The following is an 18,874-nucleotide window of genomic DNA, read 5'->3' as shown; positions in this document are numbered from 1 at the left end:
ACTACTGACAAATGAAAGCTAGAATTATATTTATGTAGTGCACAGTAGTTGTCTTTACCCAGACAGGATACTATAACTGTTTCTCAAGCACTCCTGTGTGGATATTTCTGTCTGACAGCTTCTGCTGATCTCCTTTCTTTATTTGATTGATAAACACAGAGCTGCTTCCTGAAATGGGTAAGATTTTACAAGCAATATTATACTACAAAATATTATTGGCAATACTATGCAAATTGCCAGAAAGGCATTAGACTGCAATTTAGCCAGCATTTTAAAAAGCTGCCTGTTACCTATGTGACACACAGCAACTGTGCTGTAAAGCACCTGTTCATTTTCATTCAAAGTATCTATTTCATCATATTACTTCAAGCATATTCTTAGTTGCTTTGAGATAATGGTGCTCAAATTTCATAACATTTAAGAAGAAAGAATGGCTTGAAAGATCCAGAAGCAATGATCATATGTCTTTGCTAGTCTGAATTACACACTATCTGACTTCAGTTACATCCCCTCAGTAACAATTTTATAGATTACATTGAATGCCTGATTAAGATTTATATTCTATAGAACACAATGTTACTTTAATAATATCGTCATTATTGTTGGGTACTTTAGTGATACTTTAATAGGTTAGAGTTCATGTGCACAAAGAGTAAGAAAAGTCACTTCGCTGTTATGTCACGGATAAGAAATAATAGATCATCCAATTTTCCAAGACATGTTTCTCCTATCTTTTATCAGCACACTTCTATCAACATATTTAGATATTTATGGCAGGTTAATATGGGCTATTTCCACCTGGCAACAGCATCAGTCCTTAGCAACAGTATGTCTGTATTCAAATTACTGGTAACACTGAGCCAAAATGGAAGATCAGACTACAGAAACCTTTGGATAATGTATGTCAGGAATTTTCATATATTATTTCACCTTGGCAACCATTTCATTTAATTCCCTAGCAACTCTGAATATAAGCTCAGTTTTGGGGGGGGGGATGTTTCTGTTCAAAATTACCTCTTGAGAACAACTAAGATGATTCCCTTATTAACTTTAATGATATTCAGTGTTTCACTTATTTCTAGTTTAAGATAAATGGCAGAATTCAATATTGCACAGTAGTGCTCTAAATCTATGCAGTATTTCATGGCTTAAAAGCCATGAAAATTAAGACAGTACAGCTGTAATTTAATGTTATTCTTCTACTTCTTCATATATACTAGTATATAACTGCTATTTCAGAATTTTTTATTAGTACTATAAATGTACAAAAATCATTGTGTTCATCCATCAAACTTCTTGTATCCTGTCTAAGCAAGACTTTGTATTGTTTTGATAATAAGGGCCTACATATTCCTCTACTGGAATATTTGAGGGGAAAATAATTTGTCCCTGAAAGCAGTAGAAAGGCTCCACTGCTATTTTATCCCCATTCATATGTATTCCATTTACTTACCCTTTGGTAGAGAAGTATCAACTAAAATCATGGTAGGTATCTTAGGATATATCCACTTTGGCTGTTATTGGATCTGTAGTGTAGCAGATCTTGTGGGGATTATTGTCTGGCAGTGATTCCTCTAAGTGTTAGCATATCGTATAAATTTTGTTTTCTACAAGTATCTCACTACATTGAAATAGTTAGATTTCTCAGTTTTCTGCTTAAAGAGCCTTCTGGACTCCATGTGTGAATAATTAAAGGAGTATTATCCCACTTTGCAATCTTAAGGAGATTGATAAAGTTAGATTATATTTGTGTATATCATAGAATTCAAGTGACAAAAAGGGAGAAGAAAAGGGAAGCAATGTGAAAGATCACAAAGCTGGCTAGTTCTATTTTTGTCTTCTAATTTTTACTATGTGTTTCCTTATTCAATTGCAATAACAAACTATCTGTTCCTCTCTTCCCCTGCCTCCTTCCCCCTCCCCCAGCAGTTTAATGGGCTGCATTGGATGTGAACTTTGTCCCTTTTTCAATTTTTAGTGCTGAATTTTGTTCACACAGTCTTTCTAGTCTCTGTATGGGTTTTAAGCAACAAAATAATTTTGCATGCTCAGAGGAAGCTTGAGATTTTGTGGATATAAGTAATCTGACCCACAAACACAATGAGTTTTCTGGTCGTTTTGCTGATCAGTCTCTTTAATGTTGTGACTTAGGACTTGCCCACACGCTAAGTAATATTATTTATGTCATCATGAAGCACCGATCTGTCCTAAATCTTAACTGCAAATTATCTTCTTTTATACAATGTGCACATTGTAAAGGTATACAATTATTTCTGCATATACAATTATTTCTACATATCCTTTCTGCCTCAGCAATTAGACACAGAGGACATTTCTTATTGTTGTCATGGGTATGTTTTGAAATTTCTTCACTTCCCATGGTGTATTTCCACTTAACTAAACTCAATTTCAGCTTATTAAAAACAAGGTCCTCCAGATTATAAAATAGCCTCAGAGCAACAATAAGCACAATGAAAAACAATAACAGCAACAAAACAAAAACAAACAAAAAATCACCAACACTAAAACAAAACCCCAAACCAACTCAAAACCTAAAAATCTGTCTTGCTTGAACAAGAAAATATATAACAAAATGTGGTGAAATAAATTGTCTATTATCAATATTATTATCGTTCAGTTACTCGTATACTCTTTGTGTGCTATTCTTTTTGAGGCAGTGGCATGAAAATTCTGTTAGTGTATCAGACAAGAATGTGATTTCTAGAATGGCAGTTCTGTGAAAATTTTTAGAGTTCTGTGTAAATTTTAATATACCTGGTTATGTCCTAACATCATGTTACTACATTAAGTTTTCCAGATGAAACAGCAAGTATGCATCTCATAGCAGCATGCAAAATTATGAGCACATATAAATATCTTTTCAGATTTCACAAACTTTAGATAATCAACAGAACTGTTCAATTTATTGTGAAACCTAACACTGGAACTCTTAATGAAGAAATCAAAGTCAAAATTTAGTATGTCTTATTACCACACAACCCACTGGTACCTTTGTTCTTTTTGTAAGCCTTTTACATTTATTTTAGCTTCAGAGTACCAAAAATAAACATTTTCCGTATCATTTTTTCATGAGAAATGAGCAAAAGGTATCTTGTAATCCCTTCTTTGGCTGTAAAGACAAGTTAAGACGCAATAAAATAGTATTTTATCATAAGAAATAGAAATGGCAGAGAGGTTCAAGCACCACATACAGAAATGAGAGGCCACATTAAAAATTTAATGTGATTAATTTATCTTTTAAGAATATGTTAGAAAGAAGTTCTGTTGGATGAGTAACCAGTTTATTCCCTTGTGGAAAAACAGGTAGAAAGGATTCAGGCTTTCATCACAGAAAAATTGTAAAGCTATTATTTATACAGAGGTTTCTGGAATAGGTATGAAATAAAAATCATATTTTAGATTAATTTCTCGTGCTAGTTAATGGACTGATTCAAACCACATAATGGGGCTCAGGAAAATTAATCCATGGCATTTAGTAAATTTGGAACCAATCCTATGACTTCTCTACACTAACAGAAGAATGGTGAATACTGTAATTCAGATTTTTAAAAGCATTTAATGAGTTTGCAAAGTCAAAATGAAATATTGAAATGCCGATATCATGAATATGGCAATGTCAAGATAGACTAATAAATCAGGATACAGATTTATTTATGCATGTGTCTTCAGTTACAAATAATTTTGCAAATTAGGAAGAATATTCAAAAATAATTCTGAGATTTCTTTTCTAATAGCCAGACTTGGGGTAGGTCAAAACATTGGAAATTAGTCAGGGAAAATAGCACGATAAGAAAATGTAGAAGTAAATAGAGATTATTTCCTTTCCTTTTAAAAGGAAAACATGGACAATACATTTTTTTTGAGGAAACGAACAAAATAGTAGGTTTTATTAGGTGGAAAAGTCTTGGCATGTCCTACACAAGAAAGAAAAACAAGTCATTGCTGTAAAATATTTGCAGACATTGTTCTAAAATGCAATATATCTTGAGAGTCTTAAGGTTTTACATGTCACAGATCAGACCCCAGCTAACACTACTTAAATTATTTTTTGTGGAGTGGATACACTTCCTTGCAGTGTGTGTCACTGTTGTTAATCATTATTGACTGAAGTTCATCCCTGTGCAAAGGATCTCTCCAACACCCATGGAGAGAAATTAAAACTTGTTCCTGCAAACACTTAAGCATCTGCTTATTTTTGCATGAGTAAGGAGCTCTTTTCAATTTTAGCAGGCTTGCTGATGTGTGTAGACTTCAGCGTTCATAAATGTTTCATAGCATCACTGTTGAGAAAGACTGTGTTCCAAATGTGCGGCACACTCATCCTGTACTAGCCCTCAGTGTAATTGTGCATTTGCATTAGGTAAGCTGTTTCTTCTGCCGAAATACAAAAAAAACCAGCTGCTTGATCACCTATTACGAAAAATAAAAATATGTTCCTATATTCCTTACTTTTGTCTCAGAGGAAACAGTTTACTGATATGTAGACCAACAGGCAAAAGGTGCAGTACCACTGAAAGCAGTGGAGCTGTAACTGATAAAACTAATACTGGTACCAGGCTGCCGACTTTGTTGCAGTGCTACTGCATAAGTTATTGCTTGAATAGAAACTGCATATTTAGGCTTTTTCATTTATAAATTTAAAAAAAAATAATAAAGATTCAGGGAAACTGGCTTTTCTGTGAAAGATTGTCATTGGAAGATGGACCAAGAAAAATGAGGTAGGAGGTCTGCTAAAGAAGACAGGTACCTTGATACTGAAGACAGTGTCTGGCTTAAAATAAGGGAAAAGAAAAAGAAATAAAATAAAAACCCCTAATTTAAAAAAAAATTCAAAAAGGAAAGTAATGGAAACACCAGTCTGCTTTAAAGCCAACAAAGAATTTCTAAGTGGTGGTTCCTCTGACTAGAGAGAGGGAGGGAATTGTTGAAATATGAGAAGAAGGGAAAGCAAAGATTGAAGAATGAGAAACGGAAACCATTATATCATTCGCTGGAAGAACTTCATATGAAGTTGACATACAAAGGGCAAATTCAGAACCCTATCTCTTTAATAGTGGAAGTCCTCAGAAGACCTGAAATGATGTTTTTAAAATATTCTTACAAATGGAACAGAAAACTTTCCAGTAGGGGACAATTCTTCATTTATTTTAATTACATTTCATCTCTCAAGTGCAATAAATGTTGTACCCACTGATTGTCCATTAGATACTTTATTTATTCAGCAGGAGCATATGTAATTTACTTTTCTAAAAATATTCCTTTCCTCTGATGCTTTCTTAAAATACACTTGTTTTATTTATTGTTATGTTTTTGGAAATACATGTCCTAAATTGCCTTAGAGCACAGTGACATTCCTTTGCTCAATATATTTAACACTCAGTTGGTCACTTGCATTCAATGCTTACTGAAGGAGCTAAATCATGTATAATTTATGTCTTTTACCCTGTCAGTAGAACTTCACTTTGACTATTCACATGTGAAAAATTATTCATTCATCTAAGTATTTTCAAAATTCTCCCTTTAGGTTAGGGGCAGGGAGGTATTTGGAGGGTTGACATTTTTGTGTCTTTTGTTGAAATTACTGAGGAAAGGAGCACCTAGAGTAAAAACCTCTCTTTTAGCTTTAAATGGGAACTGCTGTTTATTATACATTTTTCTACAAAGCTCCTGGAAGTATGTGGTAAGAGGGTGAAAACTGCATTGAAATCCAGAGTCATGCTGACATGCTTCCTGAATAGATGATATACAAAAAAAAAAAAAAAAAAAAAATTACTTAGGTGCGGTGTTAACTTTTTTACTCTTCTCATCTCTACAAATTCACAGTTTCCCCATTCCCAAAAGAGCTTTTTTCACTCTTGCAAACAATATTTTGTGAAGAGTAACTTTTACATGTTCTGTCTCTAAGGCCACCTCACAGTGCCTTTTCATAAAATTTTAAAAAAACCAAACACAAACGACAAACAACAACAAAAAACTCCCAAGTACAAGAGAATAAAATATATCATAATAAATTGTTAGCACCAGTTTAGAATATTGTTCCCTTGGGTGTCTTCAAAAATACAGTAAAAGTACTGTGGAGACATAAAATCAGATTATCTTCAGGATCTATGAACCAGAGCAAGAATCAGGGCCAGATTAAAATGAACAAGCAGTGAAGCTGTTCTATCGAGCTTGGCCTGGCACAGACACCTCCATCAAAAATGAAAGTACAATGGGAAAAACAGAATAAAAAAACGTGTTGATTGTTGCAGTGTCTCCTCTTGGGCCCTGAGGCATCTGCTGCACAGAGAACAAATGCTTAGATTTGAATTACCTTCCATTTTTTTGTCTCCTGCTGTAGTCCTGTAAGCTGAATTAAAATTAGCTTTAACCATATTTCTTCTGCTCATTCTTCTTTTTTGTGGGCACAATATGAGATAGATAAGTCAGCATGTGTACATAGGATCTACCCTCTGTTTCCCAGCTATGGGCAAGGTTCCAGCACAAGGTCCAGGAGGATGACGTGTACCTAAGCCAGCCCATCCTCCATTCCTGTAAGGTGGGAAAGTAGAGGTAGCCAGAGAAGACAGAAAGACCTGATTGCCTTGCCATGTACATAAAGAGGCCTTCTGCAAGAACACAACATCAGTTTCACTTCTCTCCACAGGCTTCAACACACGCTGACCAGGTTCCTATAATATTACTTTAATTTCTTAATATTCTAATCTGGAATATGTGTGTGTTTGCCAAGGAAAACCATTAACTGCTGTTTTCTATGTAAATCACATTAAATAGATAAGTAGTTCAAAAATTTGGTTGCCTCAGAAGTATGTTCAGCAAAATCACCGTTAAAGTGACAGCTCTTCTCTCTACCCAGGTTTTTTTAAGACTGAGTAAGATAACAATAAAAATTTTGGTAGAAAACTTTGGTAGGATGAGTAAATCCTCTGCTGTGGAAAACATAACCAAGGAAAGATTTCTCATTAACAGAAGACCCCATCTGTGCTATTTGCAAACTCATTGCCCTAGTTTTGTGCATGGGGGGATAGGACTCTGTCTGGCTTCCAAAAAGAAGAGCGTGGCTTCCTGTCAAAAACCACCATGGTGGCATCATCTGCCATTGTTCATTGTTTCCAGGTCCATTGTGAGCATTTTTGCATGTGAATCACTCTCTCTTTTGTATACTTCTTTTATTAATATGATTGTTGTTGCTTTTTGTTTTTTCTCACTGCTATTTCTAGTAAACTATTCTTATCTCAACTACTGATCTTCACTTTTAGTACTTCCAATGCTCAACCCCAAGCTGGAGGAGGAAATGGGAGGGAGAGGGGAAAAAGCAAGTGGTGTCTAGGTTGGAAGAGTCTTTTGGAGTCATCAAATTGGGCACCATCATCCCTAAACCATGATCCACATAAAAATACTTTTCTATTTCTCCTTCATAAATAATGGTTCTGCGAGTGTTTTCCAATTAATTAAGCCACAGAATATTAGCTTTAAAATCTTCAGCTAGAACTTCAGAACACAAATTTAAATTGAAGACATTCTGCCACTGCCTTGAACTTGTCAAACCCTCTATCATTGTTAGATCACTTGGAAGCAAGTAGTTCTGCTTTCTAGAAAAGTGCAGCACATTTTGAGACGCAATTCCCTTTGAGAGCTGCCTTTATACCACTTAGAGGGAGTGTCTGTAAGTTTTTCATCACATTAGCTAAGTATTGAATTGGGTTCTTGTGTTTTCATTTTCTTAATTTGAAATTTAAAATATTTATTGATTGCATTCAAAAATTTAAACATACCGCTTGATTCTATAAAATCTGTTTCTGTTTCTCTTCCCACAATGAAAGTGAATATCTATTTCAGTCCACTGAAGAAGATTGAGTTTATTTTTTTATAAGTCATAATTTGAAGGACAATTCTTTTGCCTTTTGTATTATATGGATTTACTGTTATATAGAATGAAACCTAAGAAAATATGTGTACTTTTTAATTGCATAGAAATCTTTTCCTATTAGAGATTAAGTACTCAATGTACAGAATGTTCTCTTCACTTGGATTCAAAATTAATAAAAAATAAACTTACTTGTTACAAATTTTAGTCTAAATTCTCTAACTACAAAATTTATTATTCATTTCACAAAGTTTTACTTTGCCTATTTTTTTTCCTTAGGTGAGCAACACAGTGGACAGCATAAAAATCTACAAAAGTGCAAAGTAAGATTTCACATCTACTAATTTTCTAAGTCATCATAGTCTTTTTCCTGTAAGGCCTACAAATTCTTTTGGTTTGGATTTCCTGTTATAAACCACAAATATCTTTCTAATTAGCAATTTTTATTAAACCTTGGAAAGCGTATCCTCTTTGAAATTCAAATTTCTCCTAGTCATAAAATAGAACATAATTATTGAATCAGTAGACTATGTAATAGATGCATAGATACCTCCTAAGGTGTGGGAGCAAGATCATAGATCAGATTTTGAAGTTTTGGAAAAAAAGTCTGGTTGCTTCAGCATGATTGCTAAATTGTGCTATGAATTAAATGGAAATTTAGTAAATGCATTGAATGATTAGCAAGAGCAACTATAAAGGGTACTGTGGATTTCTAGCCTTCTGTTTTGTGTACTATCTCACACTGGCCTTTGTACCAGGAATACTTACCTATAAAGGCTGAGTAAGACTGGACAGCAATACACTGATTGTTGTAAATATTCTGCAAGGTATAGCTATATGAGAAAGGGGTGCCAAACTTTTATTACTTTTTCTACCTACTTTGTATAAGGTAATATGTTTTCTAGGTACATATGACCTGACCTCTCTTTTTAATGAGTAAGGTAGGGCATAAACTGAAATATGTCAGTCCCCAGTGATAAATGATTTATGACAAGTAAAGTATCGCAGAAAAATTGAGATTATTTTATATGTGTACAGAAGTTTGGCAATTTATATTACATTCTATATACTATAAAATATATGTATGACAATGTTTAGGAAATTTGGTGGTGTTGGTCACACTATAAAAGCTCAATTATTTCTGTAATCATGGGTAATCTTCATGTTTCACACCATAACCTAATAAATTTACAGCTGTGGCAGAAAAGCTGAAAAAGCTAGCAGGAATAATACCACTTATGTACCTGGGATTATTAAGCTATTTAGAGGACAATTAATAATATTTGGGTAAATATAGAAGAATACTAAGATGATTCTGTGAATGAGTAATAGTCAGGTGAAAGTCAGCATGCAGGAAATGTGAATTTATACTTCTTGAGAAAAGCAGTCCTAATATCACAAGCACTCATAATTTGAAAGTGATTATTTTTCATCCTGAGTTAGATAGCTCATTTTTAAAGTAAATAAAGCAACATGAAAAAGAGGGCAAGATGAGGAGCATGACAAAAAGGGAGGATCAAAAATAGTAAGTCAGTGAATGTGAGTAAGGACTTACATATCTAACATGTTTCAATCTGGAAGAGACATAAACTGACAAAACCATAGAGAATTTAATAGAAATAATGTCTGGGGTGTAAAAAGTAAAAGAAGAAACCAATCACTCATATTTTATCCCAGTACTAAAACCAAAGTCTGAAAAAGTGGAAGTAAAGTTAAGAATAAATGCAGCTTGTAGAGAAAATCTGAAACTTCTTGCAGAAAGTTATTTGGGATTAAAAATATGCCATAGTCTCGAGGAAGAAAAGTCCCATAAATATGTAAGTACATTGATAATCCCTCTAGCTTCAGAAACTCCTTAAGGAGTAGTCATGTGAATACATGCCTAAGGGTAGTAATACTATAAAATTCTACTGTTCTTACATTTCCCAAAATTTCCTTTATTAGCTACTTGGTACCCCAAGGGCGCTATAGAATTATAAATTTGACCATTATTGCTTTTATGCTACTGCTTATAGAATATGATACCAACTGGAAAGCAACACAAAAATATAGGTAGGGAGTTAAATAAGTTATCAGACACACACCTTAGCCTCTCTCTAGCCTCCCTGTTTTCATGGATTCTTTATGGTTTATTTCACTCTCAGTCTTGTGTTAAATGACAGTGACAATACCAGAAGTCCAGAAAAAACTTGTTGTTAGGTATGAAGTTCCAGCAGAATTCATCTTTGCTTAGATAAATCATATCACATAATCCCAGCAAATACAAACTATGTTCTGTATCAGCCTCAGTGGAGGGAGAGATTCTAAACCATAAGAGACATAGTGAAATTAAACCAGAATTTTCTTCTCAGATATTCCTCACTAAGATGTTTACAGACAATAATATGGAGTGAAAAGAATAAAGGATAATAAGGAAAACTGAACATACCAAGTAAGAAAGGTTATTGTGCTTCTAGGAAAAAAATGGAATTTATGATTATGACAAGATAAAAATATAAAAGATAACAGATTAACGGGATTAGGCAATTTAACTAAGGCAATTTAATTAAGAAGTACCTCTGTGTTCAAAATTCAACAGGTACTATGTTTGAGTAGAAAAATAATTATTTAAAGTCTTCTCTTAGGAAAATGTATAAGAATTGGGGTTTTTTTTTAAGCGGGAGACTCATAAGTTTTTCATCTTTTTGGGGGGGTTTCTTTTTCTTGGCTTGTTTTTTTTAATGTGGAAAGAAGTAAATATTAAAAATCATAGAATGAAAACAGTGGGTAACATGGGAGAAGCTATTCTTCCTGCAGTCATCAACACCTATCATTCTTTTTTATTTTTATTTTCCCTATTGGCATTAGCCAGATAAGTTTCTGTTCTTTCTGGCTTGTATGTTGATAAGGGATTGATGGGCACACATATCACTATAGTCCTGGACAGGCGCTGCCCAAGGTCTGTTTATCTGCAGAGGTGCTACTTAACAGCGTCACCCTTGATCAGTACAAGGTATTATTTTAAAATATTCCCTCTATCTCTCTGTCTTTTATGTTTCAAGCCAGAAAGAAATAACAGAGACAAAGACTGAAACAGAGTGTCTAGAGCTAATTGACTAGCATATTTAAAGTGGGTTGTGGTTGCTTAGAAACATTTATAGACTGTAACCGAAGCTTCATTATTAAATAGTCTGCAGGGCAATGTAGGACAACATGTTTTTACAAGAGCAAGATCCACAGAGAAAGATGGTTTGTAGCTTAATATTGAAAGGAAACATATTTACAAATATTTTTTTACATTTTATTTTTATGTCCAATTAAACAAAATTATTGAGAAAAATTTAACAACACTTATGTCAGTGCAGTAAACTGAAATTCAGTGTCATGACAACTTGCTATTTATTCTGCAAGGCCCTCTGTTAATTCCAGAAGTAATTTCTACGTGGAGAGTAGGCAATTTATTTATTACAGGAAAGTGCATATTATATAGGAAGAATCTGATTTTGAAGATCAAAGGACAATGAGATGTGTAAAGTGCAGCAATCTTAGATTATACAACAATATTGTGTAACAATGTTATAACAAAAATCTGGAAGGGAGGGCATACTCGAAGTCTGAACTCTGTAGAAGGGAAGGCAAACAATATATGCTACAAACATAGTGGTATTTCCAAGGCAGAAGTCTTATGAAAAGTATGTAAAATAAACTATAACCAACTATATTTGTCAGTTGAAATCTCGTTAGCTAATTATTTATTTCAAAAAGACCCATAACTAATGCTTATGGAGTCATTTGTTTTGGGATCCTTAATGACAAAAAAATGTTCAGTCTTTCTAAAGCATGTTTTAAATTTCTTCACAAAGCATTAGTGAAATGTCAGGGAATTTTTAAGGTAATGCATTTTTCTTTTCCTGCTACATATGAAACCTTCCATACTTCTGTTGCAGCCATGAAGTCACTTAAAACATTGAGTCATGTATCTCATAAAAACTGACAGGTTTCTAGGAAATTTTTGTCTTTCCTGAATCCAAGCAAAATTACTATGCAAATTGTATGATGAGAGGAATTCTGTCCTATCTAGTTGAAATCTAGATTTAGACTTCATTGAAGTTTAGTCAATAAAAACTATAAATCATAGAAACAGTATAGGAAGTCTGGCCTGTGCATGAATTAGCAAAAAAAGATAGTTGTTTAAGAGAGATATTTTTTACTATGCAAATTAGTTCTATGCATTGAATTATTTCTACTTACAAAAGTTCTAATTGTTCCAGAACAAAATAGTATCCATTAATACACATACAGCTATAGATAGATAGATAGATAGATAGATAGATAGATAGATAGATAGATAGATAGATAGATAAAATGAATGAATAATAAAAAAGTACCATAAATTAATGAATCAGAAGTTTAAATGTTTAAAACATATGTTACTGGGTTGTCACAGTAAATGTGATTCTTCCAGCTTTCTTAGTTATCTATCTTGACAAGACATTAGAAATTATGAAAAATATTTAGTAGGTTACTGATCAAGACTAATCTCTTCTGGTTACTTCTTGAGTGAAGATTGTGTAGAATTAATCAGATTTCTGAGCTCTGTAGACTTCTAGTACAGACTTACCTTTACCAACACTATTTACCCATAAAATGACTGATGAAACTCTCATCATATGAAACTCTGCCCCATGTATAATAAAATGCTGTCCCCTATATAAAGTGAAATGCTGAAAATTGGAATTGAAAACATCATCCAATCTTTCTATTAAATTAAATAATTATTTTTTGCCATGTGATATCAACAATATTCAGAAGAAAATTATATTATTCAATACTGTAGTACATCCTTAACAAATATTAATGAAATAAATAACAATGCAAGGTTTATCTTTTTTTCATGCAGATTAAATATTTTTTTCATTTTCTAAATTAATGGAAAGACATGGAGTGAAACTATTATTGGAAAAGATATATTCAGGAGCTCTATTTAGAACATTTTCAGCTTAAAAGCTATTACACCTCAGGACAGTGTTAAAGGAAATGGGCATGACTTTTTCAAGCCCAATGAGTCATAAGGGATCTTTTTGGCTTGAAAAAAGTTAATATTTTTGAGAAAAGGTAAGCGGTTGTTGCAACTCACTGAGACATAAACCTGTCATCAAATATTTAAAAAGGCAGAATCAGACTTATAATTTTATATAATTTACTTACTACTTTCACGTTCAAATTTACAGTGAAGAAGATCATAGATAAAACTGGTAATATTTACTAGAGAAATTATCAGGCTCCCAAGATTACAGGACTGGGCTATCTAACAGCTACCAAAGAGAAAAAACTCTTCAAGTAGCCTCTATACTTTTATACCTACCATGTGTTAATGAAGTAGCAAGAGCTTTATAGGGAATTTTTTTTTGCATATAAGAATAACATTCGATGATGACCTAAAAACTGTGGAATGATGAGTAATTACTTTTTCCCAGACAGACAATTTTTTTATTCTAATTCTATTGCATCAGAGGGAACAACTTATTGTAGGTGTTACTAAAAAAAAAGAAAAAAATAAGTTGGGAATGCCAAGAAAGGATATGTTTCCGGTTCAGATAAAAATATTTACAAGAGTTTTCAAGTGAATTACCTTTACATATAAAAACAGTACAAACATTTCTGTATAAAATAAGTTGGAATTATGGAATTCCAACTTATTTTATACAGAAATGTTATTATGGAATAATGGAACTATATTTAATCTTTTAAAAGAATTCTTACACTGTTGTTGTGTGTAATTTGAACTAACTTGACAATCCTGGAATGAAATTATAAAAACTTTTCACCGATTCCTAAAATAAGAGGAACCAAATTATCATTATTGCTTAAAAATAATACAGCAACATTTTGAAAACATGAAAGGCCACAATAGTTTATTTCCTGTGTCGTCAGCTAGCTTGTTAATGGAAATCCACTATTTAAAAAGACTGTCTGAAATGTACCATCATCCTACAGAAAGGACGTTGTCTCTTTTCTTGAAATTCACAGGAGGCTGTTTTATCTATTAGAAACTGAGGAGGCAAGTACTTCAGACTGATACATTAAAAAGGAATGGCTTGCGATTTATCATGCTCAACATTCGTTGGAAAAGACCGCAAAGTCAATTGAAATACGAATAAGTACACAAGAACAAAAACAAACTGCAAGTTTTGTGCTTTCCTCTGTTACTGATTAGCCTGTTAAGCCGTATTCCCTGTAGTGTAGCGTGCAATCATTTACCTAACCCCTTTTCATGTCTAAGTCTGCAGAAAGGCACCAGGAACTTGTGTCTTCAGCCATTTTAACTCTCATTACTATGTTCTGAATATATGACCACACAGCCAAAGGAGAGACTGTGCTCCTGGACCACATTTAAATTCAGTGTGAATCCTTCCTCCTTGCATAGAAGTAGCACTGAATTCGCAGTGGGATGAGAATTTTCCTACTTTTCCTTCAAGTAGGAATGTGTAACTTTTATTGTAATGAATATCAGGATTTGAGTTCTACCATTTATTAACTGGATAAAAGCACTAAAGTAGACCTGGAGATACTTTAAATGAGGGCGAATTGAATTCATGCTCCATTTAAGGACTGCTTCAGCACTGATGGTGTAATGACAAAACAAAGTACGCAGTTTCCAGTGGTTTGAAATAAACTGACATGTTCCCTTTTTGTTTACATGAGGCAAAATTAGCTGAAGCTGTGAATCTAAACATGTTTGGGACTGATTCCATACCAGTTTTATTAAACCTGTCATTAATTTACAATTTTCTTTTTTTGGGTGGATTAAACTTGTAAGGACTAAAAACCAAATTATGGTCTAGACACCAGCAATTAGTGTTGCAAGTCCTGTTCTCTTGCTGTGGGCACTGTGCATCTTAATAACATGCCTAAAGTTTTAGTTTATTGTTTCCCCTAGTTGGATGCTGCTATTGGATTATTTTTTTATCCTGCTATAATCACATACATTAGTTCATCTGACTTTTTCTCAGCTACCAAACTAATAATTATTAGACTGCTTAATAATATATTTAGTGCTGATTTCACTATTTATTCATGCAGATTTCCATTCTTTTTTTCTTCCTGTAACCACTTTGTCCCAGTTTTGTAGGAGATAAAATGTTCACTGAAGCACAATACAAGAGCAGTACATTCAAGAGCAGTTCATCACTAAATATTTCTTCATAACAATTTAACAGTGTCTGCTTGATGTAGGAGAGAAGAATTGCCAGCCCTATAATATGAAACCAATCAACAAGAGAAGTAGACCTTTTCACCCTTTTTAGGGTCTTATATTTTTTCTGGACAAAAAAAAAAAATTGGCATCTAATTAATTGAAGAAAAGGGCAAGGATTTATGTATGATTTATGTAGAGTGTATTCTGAAATCCCATAAACATGAAAAGGTTAATGTTGCTGGTGTGGATCAGGTTAAATGCTTTCAAAAGGAGATAGGAAGTACTTAAACAATAAAAAGTACCTTCTAAAGATTCAAATCTAAGCGTTACATTCTGATTTTTCACTCTGAATGTGAGAAAAATTGTGTAAAGTGCTCCTATGGAGCACCAGTTAATTTTTACTGAAAAAAATTTCCCTACTAGGATCAACTACTGGGAAAACCAATGTTCCATTTCACTTCATTTATCTCTATCCATACATTCTATCTCTAAACATGTTTTGGAATATTTTAGTGCAAGACAGATGAAACGTGTTCCTTTCTCTGGACTAGGATTAGTTATCCTCTAAATTATGTAACTCAGATAAACCAGCAAGTCCTTCAAAGTGCAATTTTCTGCCAAGAATTTTGTCCATTATGACATAAATATGTGGACTAAAAAAAGGAAGTAGATGGAAGTGTCAAAGAATCTTTAACATATACAGGAAAATGGAGAAATTCTCTCTCTTCAATAAGACTAAAAGGTAATAGCTTATTAAACTAATTAAAATAAAGGCTGTCAGTAAATCCTTTACATACATACTGAATAAATGTACTACTTATAAATGCATTTAGGGGATCAACACCACTCAGAAAAATACAATTGGCAAGATATAAGCTTGATATAAAATGAAGCAGAGATTAACGATCAAATTCTAACAAAAAACAAAAATTATTGGGTATTTTTTTTAGTGTCTGTGTTTTTCTTTTTAATGGTCAGAAGTGTGAATACTGAAGAGAAGGAACCAAAACAGTTTCAAGATAGATTCCAATAAAACTTGCTGGTGTGAAACTTCAGGAATTGGGTTTGTTTGGCTTCAGAGGGGCCAAAAGGGAGGACAGCTGGTTATCTCACATCTAGCATTATTTCAGAATCAATTAGCTAGAATCTTATGCGCTATGCTGTGTTGATCTCATGCTCTTTGTTTTAACTTCTTGTGAGGAGAGGTCGGAAATACACTAACCTCTGCATCCCTTGTGCTGCACAGCTTGGCTTTGAGGCTCAGGGGTATTAGTCTTTTAGTGAATCAATGAGGAACGATCAAAGCAGCAGTGATTTCATGACGTCATGTTTGTTCTCCTGGTGCCACTCAGGACCACATCCTGTTTATCATTACTGTTGGGAATGCTGCCTGAAACTGAATTATGAGCCACAGGGGAAAAAAATGTTGACCAGATTTAATGCACATTTACAAGCAGCTTCTTCTGTCATTACCTATGCCTTCCCTTCCCTTTTTCCTGCTACCTTCTTTTTAATTACACTATTTCAGAGCATATACAGAAAGAGATGGACATGTCCATATCACTGAAAATATGTATTTCTTCCATTAATGGCAGTAAGACTAACTTTTTTCTTCTTATGCACATAGAATTTCTTTTTATTTGGTTTCTGTGACTAATTTTAAAATGCACATTTTATGTATTGCTCTCCGAAGGAAAGTGGTCAGGTATTAGGTCCATTATATGTGACTTGGTTTAGCCTCAAAATTAGCAAGACAGTATCATTCCCAATTCTAATCTCTGACTCTCATTATGATTTTACATTTTAGCTAAAAACTTTCTATTTACAGGAAAGAGAATGTCAATGAAAAATAAAGAAACAATTCATATTTATGATTAGAAGAAAGGCAGTCACTCATTTTTTAATACAATCACAATCAATCACAACCTTAATATTAGCAACAGGAGAGCCATACAAGCTTAGTATGGTTATCATCCACACAGAATTTGGTGGACTACATCTACAGTAGTATTACACCATAAATTATGCATGTCTACTTGTCATATGGAATACTTCCTGTGCTCTGACCTCCTCTAATTATTGATGTTGGTATGTCAGAAGACTTCCCTGAAGTTAAAGAAATACTGTACTGTTTGCATCGATCATTAAAAGACTGATTAAATGTGTCTGAGAGCAAAGTGTGTGCCTAATTACAATTATATACATAAGTACTAAACTCAGTGGACCAAGCTTGCTTGCTTTTGTTTAATTCAATCTGGATCTCTAGTAGATTTTCTGTAAAATATCTTCCATAAAAGAAGAAGGAATCCAATTCAAGATTTTTCCCCATATCCTGCATTTTATTTTAAAGCATTTACCAGTTACAATTTTATCTAATAGGGAATTCAGACCTTCCAGATTAACAGCAAACCTAACATTAGTGCAAGGGTTTTAGGAAAGAACTTGAAGGATTAATTCATGTTCAATGTCTCAATTTCATTACAGGTATTACACCTCACATACAACACATAATTTTAGGAAAAAGGATATAAGATGGTGGTAAAAACAGTCCTTTAAACTTAGTTACAGATGCTGAACCTTAAATGTATGCCAGTGTTGATATGAATGAATAAATAGCTTTGGATGCCATGTTATGATTATGAAACACACTTCTTTCTTGAAAGAGCTAAGTTACTCACCTTCAAATAAATGCACAATTATTTCACAGTGAAAGCCCCCCCCGAAAATGGTGGCATGTTTACCATGCCCAGTAGGTCACAGCATCAGAGATACCTGTACTGGCAGAAGCATCCATCACAGGGCACGGTGCAGAGACACACTGGTGAACTCGCTTGGCTATGGAAGCAGAATAGCATGTTCAGGCAGCATTGCCCCTGAGCTACTGAGCTCTGAAAAGTGCCAGGGCTTGTTAGCTTACAGGCTGTGCCTTGCTAGCACAGGCACACTGTTTCTAGACGAGAGCTGGCTTCTGTGCACCTCCCGTGCTCCCTGGTGCTGCTATGGCCGCATTAGGATGGGTGAAGCAGATGCAGGTGTCGTGATTGCTACAGTGTGAGCAGCTCATTTCTTAGAGTAGCAAAGGTTCCTGGTCCAAGTGCTTAATAAATGCTGCACCTCAGCAGAAATTATATCTCAACATTGCATTACAACTGATAATTATAATTTGGTACATATGCCAAATTAAATAAGCATTGAAATTGGAATAGTCTTAAGTGATGTATAACTAATTTTTGGGTTTGAGTTTCTTCCACGTGTCCAAACAGTTAAACAGTTTGTAAAACTAGATGGAATTTTAAAATTGCATAGCATTTGCTTATTCATATGTATGTGAATGATATTTCCTGCCTAAACACAGTATTTTTAAAATTATAACTTCATTTAAAAAATATTTTCAGAATTAGAGTCTTTATCATACATATATTTTTATTAAATTTGGTAATCCATATCAGCATAGTATCTCATAACTGTACTGCAGAAAACAATTTCATCTCCTAAAGGAATTGCTTCTCTGATTATTCAGTACTAACTACTCTTAATTTTCAGGTACATATATTCCATTTTAAAGTATGTCAGCACACTATTTATTCTTAGGAGTACATATAATTGTCTTATTGCTGCTACTATTTCAAAATACTTCATGAAACACAAGAAGTTAGCACGTTTTGAAGATTAAATATAAAATACATTCAAGAATATTTTTTTTCCCAAACTAAGTCAGGAACTCTCTTCTTCAAAGCATGTTTTTGAAATAGAAATTCAAGCAGTAGGTTGAGAAATATCTGAACGTCTTATATTTATATTTATATATT

General features: G+C 33.5%; 1 protein-coding gene across 43 annotated transcripts in view; it reads left to right on the top strand.

Moving 5' to 3' along the window:
• PTPRD (protein tyrosine phosphatase receptor type D) overlaps positions 1 to 18,874 on the top strand; it is a 1,159,824-nt gene that overhangs the window by 704,864 nt on the left and 436,086 nt on the right. For all 43 annotated transcript variants that reach the window (XM_064736588.1, XM_064736631.1, XM_064736633.1 and 40 more), the window contains one exon: positions 8,168 to 8,211. The gene's annotated coding sequence lies outside the window, so the exon portion shown is untranslated. The remainder of the gene's footprint in view (positions 1 to 8,167; positions 8,212 to 18,874) is intronic.

Source organism: Zonotrichia leucophrys, chromosome Z, assembly GCF_028769735.1.
Source record: "Zonotrichia leucophrys gambelii isolate GWCS_2022_RI chromosome Z, RI_Zleu_2.0, whole genome shotgun sequence".
In the NCBI taxonomy this organism is placed as follows: Eukaryota; Metazoa; Chordata; class Aves; order Passeriformes; family Passerellidae; genus Zonotrichia; species Zonotrichia leucophrys.
The sequence above is the reverse complement of the archived record's forward strand: the minus strand, read 5'-3'. Positions and strand labels throughout refer to the sequence as shown.